The following is a 10,147-nucleotide window of genomic DNA, read 5'->3' as shown; positions in this document are numbered from 1 at the left end:
CACTCCTGGACTTGGATCGATGCCTTTTGTTGGCTGTGGCTGGTTGCTTCTGGAAATGCTGGTCGGGCCGCCGTGCGCGCCACCCCCGTACCCACGCCGCCGCTCGCCGAGCTGCCGCCCTACCCCTGCGCCGCCTCCGTACCCCACGCCGCCTTTCTCTCGTGTGCTGTGCGTGCCTGTGTGGGGAGGCAAAGAAGGAAAAAGGGTAGGGACAGGCAATGATTAGGGGTAGATTGGTCATTGTTCAATTGCTTTAATGCCCTTTAGTCACTAGAACCAAACAGGGAGACTAAACTTTAGTCGTGACGGACTAAAGTTTAGTTTAGTCCCTAAAGTAAGTCTTAAGAACACATCATTATACGGTAAACATATTCTGACAGAAGCTGAGTGTGGCATGCACAGCTCTGGTCCAGGCCAACAAGTTGTATTTAGGGACCGTGTGCCGGTGTCCAGACCGACGACACTTGTGGGCGAAGAGCGCAGCTGCCATCGCCGTCCACCATGAACTGAGTCATACCTGGAGCTCATTAAGGTCTCAAGTGGCCCAAGTACTTAAGGCTGCGGCACCTGCTCGCCCAATAATTTCTCCCGATGTCTGATTTGATTTGATCGTCCCCCGTATGGTCATGTACCACGTGCCTTGCCAACTTTCTCATGAAGTACTCTTTTAGCACGCCCCATTGTATGGTTGACCCCCCCAAACGAAAAAAAAAACAAAGCGGGTGGCCTCATCTGGCATTTTGGTGCTACACTGCTAGAGTGCTAGTGGTTGATGATACCACAGAGGTAAAACCTTCCTAATTTCCTTACCGTTTAATTAGATAAAATATTCCTCTAAAGTATGAATTTGCACTGGTTATCCATCGTGCAAAAAATAACTACTACCTATAAATCTCAGATTGGTTAGACGGCTACGGTTAATTTCACTTTTGCTTTTGTTATGTATGCTTTTTTTTGCATGTAAAACTCTTTGTAATCCTTTCTTGTTTTTGTATAATAATAATAATAATAATAATAATAATAATAATAATAATAATAATAATAATAATAATATACAGTAGGGGCTTGCTCCTCCTATTTCCTCTAAAAAAGATCCTCTTTTTGCAAAAAAGAAAACATCCTCCAATTTGATCACTCACCTAGTAGTTATAAATACTGGTTGGCAGACCAATTATTCAAGAACAAGGGAGTGAGAGCATTTTTTTCCTTTGTATGTATTATGTATATGTGGCTTTGTAGCCCAAGCTATTTTTTCTAATCACATGCATGTTACTTCTTTTATAGATATATGGTTTCGCAAGAAGTTATTTTCGTACATTATATATGATAATCACCCTCAACAAAATCCAGTGCTACTTGCGGCAGCATGTGTGGAGGACATTCTTCATCCATGGACCAATTTTTGATCCCATTTATTGGCATGGAAAAGACATCCAGTCCGGCCAGGTCCTATGCAAATTAATGGAAAAGGGCCTACAGTGCTCTGAGCATATGCATCCACGTCGGCACATTTAGCATACAAAGAACTTGATGATATATACGGACACCATATCCAGCAGGGACTGTGATGTGTATGCATGCTCCACACAAGAATCCCTGCATTATTCCAAACCAAGCTGACAAATTAAGGGGCTAACATAATCAATGCACATAAAATGCAGATATATATAGACATTACTTGTATATATACTCCCTCCGTCCCTTATTATTTGTCGCTCGGGAGGCGGGTTTGTGAGGGAAACACGGTTTTCTAGAGACAGGTAAAAAGGATACATGTTTATTATCTTTATAAATATGCTAGGGAGAGAGTGAAATGATGATCACAGCAGTGCTCAGCGCAGCATATATAATATCATTGCAGAGAGATGGAGCACTGAGCAAGAGGGAGACGAAAGGGTTCGAAACTGTCGTGTCGAGGTGACGCATCGTGGGCTGGTTTCGTACTTGTGGCAATGTCACCAGTCACCAGCGTGTGCCAGTGCCAGTGAAGGGCTGGCCGTGTCGCTCTCTGCTCCATGTGCCCTGTGTGTGCTGATGTGCCCCAGGAGAATCTCCGGCTAGCGTCTAGAGTGTAGCCCTGCCCAGCTAGCTGCTGCTATAGTGCGTGCTACTGTGCTGGATTTGATGAGGGAAAAGCAAATCGATCCAACACACTTTTTGTCCCCTTAATTTCTTTTTCTTTCTCGATCTCTTCAATGTTTAAGAGCACATATACTGTATATATTGATGTTAAAGCTTATTCAGCGTTCACTTTTAGTCTTAGCTTTCACTATTTATTTTTTGTTTAATTTGCTTCGTTTCAAAATTCTTTAAATACTGTTCAAATATATCATGTGATGTTTCCAGAGAGAAAAATGTACCTGAGATGATCAGTCAGTGTGTGGCCCATGTTATTCAGATGAGTGACCTGATCAGGTGCATAAGAGTGTGTCATCTTCAACAGCAGCTTATACACTGTTTCTGTCTTTAGTCAAGATGCTGTCCATCTTGTGTGGCCTCCACGGTTGATTGCAGCATTTTGATGTAATAAAACTTTTGCTGTGGATAATGTAATACTTACCCTCATCCCAGCAAAAGCAATATAATTCCTCGTGTGGATATTCTTAGCCTCAAGGTGTGTCTGTCGTCCACAGGGATCAGACTGTGAGAACGTCATCCACACATACATGATGACAATGCATAACTGTATGTTGATCTCAACAGTTTCTGATGATGCTTTGCTTTACTACCTTTCGGTTCGTGGACAGAATCCAAGGATTTGATGGATCATTCGATCAATGCATGATGAAAAAGGGTCAAATCATCGCGATCGATTCGCTTCATCCGAATATTTATCATTGGCAGTCAATTAACCGTTGACACGGCTACAGAACGCGATATCAAGTCAACCAAGCATATACGGCCGGCTTGTGCGCCACTAACTCGATCAGCTGCCGATTATAAATTTATAATGTGGTAGCTTCAATTCACCATGATCATGATATATTCATCGATTCATTGGCCGGCAGATCAAATTGAAGCGCTGAAATCAAGCATATATCCTGACAAAACAGCTTTTCCATCCTCAAAGTTTGGCAAGAAAGTCAAATTTGACAAGTACATGAAAACAGAAGCAATACATAGTACGTTTGACTTGCTGCTACTCCCTCCGTCCAAATTATAAGTGATTCCAACTTTCTTAGAGAGTCAAAACCATTTTATGCTTGACCAAAATTATAGAGAGGATCACAAAGGTTTATAGCACCGAATAGATATGCTATGAAAATTTATTTAATGAAGAAACTAATGGTACTTATTTGACATCATGAATGTTAGTACTTTATTGTTGGTCAAACTTGAGATGCTTTGACTCTTCAAGAAAAGTTGGAATGACTTATAATTTGGAATGGAGGGAGCACTATGTATCCTTAATTCTTGAAAGGAGGAGGCTTGCAGACATGAATGATAAATTGACATGGGAAATTAAGCTGGGGGTAATAGTAGCTAGTAAAAGTAAAACCCAGCTGAGAATCGAACATGCATAGCAGCTGGGGTACTGAATTGGGGTACATGAATTGGGCCGTGCATGCAACATATGATTAATCACATGATCGCTGCGGACAGCCGTACATTTATGGCTAGCAGTTATGCATCCTGACGCGCGATCAGACTGACACATTCATTATTCAGTCAATTTATGAGATTCAGTTAGCATGCATATGCAATTATTATGCCCTCCTCCATCAGCAGCTAGCTAGCAGCACATATAAGGCATATCTTAGCTTAATGCAACCTTCTAAATAATTAAGGGTCTATTTTCTTCCACTTGCTAAACTTTAGCAACTAAAAGGTGCTAAACTTTAGCAACTAAAGTTTAGCCAAACCTGTTTTCTTCCTTTTGCTAAAAGGCATTCAATGAGAAAAATAAAGACATGTTTGCCCCTAATGAATGATACCCTTATTTTCTCTCTCATCCCACTTTTCTCCCTCCTCCCTGGATCCCTCCCTCCTTCCTGGTTGAACTCCAGCTCCTTGGCGCCAGGTCCTTGGCGCCATTTCTCCCTGGCGCCATGCACCATTCCTTCCTGGCCCATTCCTTCCTGGTACTCATTGCGCCATTTCTACGTTGCGCCAAGCAATAAAATGGAATGCCAAGGTGCTGGCAGCCATTTTTTTTTATTGAAGCTAAAAATTGTTGTGCAGCTCAAAAATTACATTATTACAAAAAAAATAAAGGATCCTATGTCCTATTGAACAATCCATCGGCTATCCAATCTCGAAACTGGTTCATGCTTTGATCTTCATCTCCATGTTGGGTAGCACCTTCATTTGCTTCAGATGATGCTCCTTCCGAAGGTGTAGCATAGTTTTCCTCACGATCCGCACTCTCAAAATCAACATCACCAATAGCATTCTCTCTAATGAAATTATGAATTGCCATGCAAGCAATAATTATTTGACTTTGCTTTGCCATTGGATAAGCTGGTAAATCGCGCAAAATACGCCATTTGTTCTTCAAAACTCCAAATGACCTCTCGATGACATTTCTTAATGATGAATGTGCATAATTGAAATGCTCCTTTTTACCTCTTGGAATTTGTCCGGCTCGAAATTCTAGTAGATGATACTTCGTACCCTTGTACGGGGCAAGATACCCAGTACGATTTGCGTATCCAGAGTCGACAAGATAAAACTTCCCTGCACATCAAAAGTACTCGTGTTACATATATGCAGAAACATTCGTACTACGTGAAGAATTGTAGCATAGAAGAAGTAAGTACCTTCAGGGGGGTGTGGAAATTTATCGCCATACTTGTTCAATGCATCTTTGAAGACTCTCATGGAGGTGGTCCGGGTCCCGGCGACGGAGGAGGAGACGGAGACGGCGGGGATGGCGGAGAAGGTGACGGAGGAGGAGATGGAGACGGCGGAGACGGTGGCGGCGGCAACGGAGACGGTGGTGGCGGCAACGGTGGCGGTGGCGGACAGGAGGCTGCATTCTTCCCTCGGCCACTGCCGTTGGTACGATGCGTCGTGTGCCACCACCCTACTGCAATTTACACCGGTTGTTGTAGTAAGGTGTTCTGCTTCGAATGCGTCTGCGGCTGCCTACAACCCGCTCGCCAGAATCTACCTATGCCAGCGCTCTATGGAACTAGTTTAGCCGCCCTTCAAATTCACCAGCATTTCTTCGTGCCTGCCTTGCCATGGATGCTCATTAGAGGAGTCCGCTTGGGATTTAGGATCATCTACTACTACGCTAGAACCTATCAGCTGTTCGGCAACTATCAGATTCTGAAAGTGCGGATCGACAACTTCAAGGTTCAGGATATTGAGGGGTCGACCAGAATTCAGGAGGTGACGAGTCGGACAGTGCTGTTGCCACGGGCTAACATCTTAGCGCCTTAGCTGTGAGATGAGAGCAAATTCTTCTATTTCGCTTGTGTCGTGATGTTTGTTGAGCAGTTTGTGTTTCCTGTGTGTGAACTCTGATGCCTTTGTGCTGGAGGTGGTGTGTCGTTGCCCATGTCATGCGTGTACACCGTTGTTCACCTATTATGACTTGTGACAGTTTGCTGTGATGTTAAATTGATCTCGCTGTTGAAACATCATTATTGTTTTTTTCACCTGTGTGGATGTGGTAAACCGTGCATATCAAGCCAGTTATACTGTAATGGTTTAGCTGGGTTTTTACTGTTACAAGTTACTGAGAAAAATCAATGATGTGCGCTGATGTGCTTACTTGTATTGCACTGCAACGGGCATGGCCGCATGGGAAGCTTGCTTGAGTCCAAAATAAAACTTGAATCATGTTTGGATCCTATAAAACTTGAATCAACAAAGATCTAAGCAAATAAAGTGGAATGGAGTTTGCTAAACAGTAAAAATATCAACAAACGTTGGCTAAAAATTCTGAAATACCAAGGATCTAGGTTCAGTTTTTGTATTTATTCTGGCCTAAGTTGTATGAATGTCAAATGTTTTCTGAAGTGAAATACGTGTTTTCGATCCAATTATTGCTGCACTTGGAAGTCGTTATGTTTTCCTTTTGTTATGGTAAAAATCACAACAATAAAAAGTGTTTACCTTGCTGTTGCAGTGCAAAGGGACATACAGCTTGCAAGGCGTATCGGGGGAAGGTTTTGGTGAATGGTGATAGACTAATCATATGTTTTTGTGGACCCTACTGCCTGATGTAGGACATGAAATATGTGTGGTTGGCCTTAGTACCTTGGAGTGTAATGTAGATGTATCTTAAGTGCCTGTTTTCTTCCACCTTGCTAAACTTTAGATGCTAAAGTTTAGATGCTAAAGTTTAGCAACTTTGAGCTGCTAAACTGCAAAACACTCTTGCTAAAACTTGCTAAAGTTGAGTTGCTAAAGTTTAGAACTTTAGCAAGTTTTGGGTTGCTGGGCCTGTTTTCTTCCACTTGCTAAACTTTAGCAACTAAAAGGTGCTAAACTTTAGCAACTAAAGTTTAGCCAAACCTGTTTTCTTCCCTTTGCTAAAAGGCATTCAATGAGAAGAATAAAGACATGTTTGCCCCTAATGAATGATACCCTTATTTTCTCTCTCATCCCACTTTTCTCCCTCCTCCCTGGATCCCTCCCTCCTTCCTGGTTGAACTCCAGCTCCTTGGCGCCAGGTCCTTGGCGCCATTTCTCCCTGGCGCCATGCACCATTCCTTCCTGGCCCATTCCTTCCTGGTACTCATTGCGCCATTTCTACGTTGCGCCAAGCAATAAAATGGAATGCCACGGTGCTGGCAGCCATTTTTTTTTATTGAAGCCAAAAATTGTTGTGCAGCCCAAAAATTACATTATTACAAAAAAAAATAAAGGATCCTATGTCCTATTGAACAATCCATCGGCTATCCAATCCCGAAACTGGTTCATGCTTTGATCTTCATCTCCATGTTGGGTAGCACCTTCATTTGCTTCAGATGATGCTCCTTCCGAAGGTGTAGCATAGTTTTCCTCACGATCCGCACTCTCAAAATCAACATCACCAATAGCACTCTCTCTAATGAAATTATGAATTGCCATGCAAGCAATAATTATTTGACTTTGCTTTGCCATTGGATAAGCTGGTAAATCGCGCAAAATACGCCATTTGTTCTTCAAAACTCCAAATGACCTCTCGATGACATTTCTTAATGATGAATGTGCATAATTGAAATGCTCCTTTTTACCTCTTGGAATTTGTCCGGCTCGAAATTCTGGTAGATGATACTTCGTACCCTTGTACGGGGCAAGATACCCAGTACGATTTGCGTATCCAGAGTCGACAAGATAAAACTTCCCTGCACATCAAAAGTACTCGTGTTACATATATGCAGAAACATTCGTACTACGTGAAGAATTGTAGCATAGAAGAAGTAAGTACCTTCAGGGGGGTGTGGAAATTTATCGCCATACTTGTTCAATGCATCTTTGAAGACTCTCATGTCATGAACCGATCCAGGTCATCCCGCAACGACGAAAGTAAATGTCATGTCGAAGTCACATATGGCTAACACATTCTGGCTAGTGTACCCATGTCGTCCCGTATGTTGGACATCCTTATCTGCTGGCACAACAACAGGCACGTGTGTCCCATCTATAGCTCCAATGCAATTGTCAAAGTATGGAGAGAACCGTGGTGATCTCAACTTCGGATGCACAGTACTAAATGTTGTGTCAACTGGTCTAATGATATCCCCTGCTAGCTTGCAAATACTGTGCAATACTTTATCGAACTTCCTACTACATGTGCAAGTTGACCTAACAAAACGGTCTTCGGCTTGCCTCATGCTTTGGGGGGCACCACACATCCATAGGAATAAAGCTAAAGACTCTACTGATGTCATTCTCCTTGTAGACTTTAATCCATAAGACTGTACAAGGAGATTATGAAGCCTATCAAATACATCCCTATTCATCCTGAACATGTTGTAACAAGATGATCTATTTCCTAAAGTTTTGATAACCCATTCATATCCTGATTCTGTAGGAACCCTATATTGTGATCTGTTCAAGTGCGTGTGATAATAGTACATACCGAGGAAAGCACCAACGACAACAAGTTCTCTTCTTATCCTTTTCCTCTTCAGAAACCAGTCATCAACATAATCAAATAAGTCAACCTGTACAGAGAATCAAATAGTCCACACATCAGCCATGAAATAGTTCTCAACAAGGCAGGAAATCACATCTCACATGACAATCAAATAGTCCACACAACATCTAAATTTTCCACACATGACAGAAACATAGTTCACACAAATTTATTAAAAGTTCTAACATGACTAGCAACACAACATGACAGCTACTTGTTGTTGCCTACAATTCATGACCGGCCAAAGGTCTTCCCACACTTAGTTTGCAACCATTTCAACCTTGCTTCCTTTGTCTTCAATGTGCCAAAAGCTACTCTGTTAAGTCTAATGGTAAACAACTCCATAGCAACAAAGTACTCTTCTGACTCTTCTGATGCTCCACACTCCTGTGCCAAAAGAAGGCTTGCTTTGAACTCATCTTCTTCTTTGTCCTGAGAATGCATTCTAAATTCCAACTCCAGCTCGTTGTGCTTCAGTTGTTGTTGCAGTTCCATTTCCCTCTGCTTCAACTGCAACTCCATCTTTACCCTCATGGTATTGTTATCTTCAGAGTTGCTAGCTTGCATAGTGTCTATGAGGCCCTTGAACATGCGGAAAAAAGGATTTTTACTCTCTTTGGAGGGCTTGTTGCTGTATCATTTGTACTGGTACTCCTTTTTTGACTGCCATTACTCAAAGGGCTCTCTTCAGGGTACTCCTCATCCACCTACAAGTCATCTTCTTTAGGGAACTCCTCCTTATCTTCATCCACATCTCCTGGTATGGTCGATGTTGATCCATCAACAACATTTTTGTGGTACATCTCATACAGCAGCTCAAGATAGTGAGGTAGGTACTTGCTAAATTTACGGCATTCTGGGGACTGCAATCCAATGACACAGGAATTCAGAAACTATATGTACTCTAGGCACAAAACAAAAAGAAAACAGCACAAACAAAAAAACAATCTACCTTGCTATTTTCTTTCCACCAGTCTTTATCAGCTGAAATTGCTCCATTATTTTTCCTACCTAAATCTGATTGTTTCATCGCCAAAGAGTAAAATTCATATAATTTCTTGCATTGATCCCACCTATTTCTGAATTGCTTGGGTTCATGCCTGAGGTTAGTCCTCTCCGTGAATTTGGCAGCTATTTCCTTGAAACCTCTAGAATTGACCACCCCACCTGTTGCATTGCCTATACGGATTTGTTCCACAGCTAATTCACAAAAAATTCCTATGTTTACTTCGCTCCAGTTTGCTTTGTCAAAATTGTTCTACCAGAAAATGGAAAACATAAATAGACAAACAAAACAGAGAGATGCACACTACACAGTGAGGACAGGACGCTTACATAACGATCGTCCCCAGTTTCCTCATCCAATTCTTCAACATCCTCTGTGTTCATGGATGAATAAAAGGCGGCAGGGGCTGGGCCTCGTCTCAACCTCCCCCGAAGATGTTGCCGGATAGGAGGACTTGCATCTGAAATGTAAGATGAGCAACAATCAGAACCAGCAAGCTTGCAAATCATCAACAACAACCACCAATTCAGTAGCTTGTACCTGAAGGCGGCGAAAGTGAAGCAGTACCTCGCCTTCCCCGGCCACGGCGGCCACCACGTGCGGTGGCACCCCTTCCCCGGCCGATTGGCACACCACCATCGGTCTGACAAGGAGGTTGAAACGAGCCGAGACGACCACCATCGCCGTGTCCTCTTCCAGACTCTAGAATGTCGGTGTACTCATCAAGGTAGGGGAATGCCTCATCCTGGGAGTTCAGGTCAAGATCCTGCATGTTAACCCTCCCAACCGAGAGAGATGGAGCCGCCCGAGCGCGCGACGGGCCTTGGGACTGGAACTCCAACTCGTCTGGATCGGGTATGGCAGCAGGATTAGGGAACGAAGGGGCCGCCGAGGATGAAGCACCCTGCGATAACCAATCACGGTATCCGGCCATTGCTCGGAGCGGTTGCGGTGGGGATGGGGTAAGGGGAGTTGGCGGCGGCGATAGGGATTTACCAAGGGGATGTTGGCGGCTGCGGTGGGGATGGGGATGGAGCAGGGGGATGTTGGCGGCTGCGGTGGGA

The sequence above is a fragment of the Setaria italica genome, chromosome III (assembly GCF_000263155.2).
Source record: "Setaria italica strain Yugu1 chromosome III, Setaria_italica_v2.0, whole genome shotgun sequence".
Lineage (NCBI taxonomy): Eukaryota > Viridiplantae > Streptophyta > Magnoliopsida > Poales > Poaceae > Setaria > Setaria italica.
The sequence above is the reverse complement of the archived record's forward strand: the minus strand, read 5'-3'. Positions refer to the sequence as shown.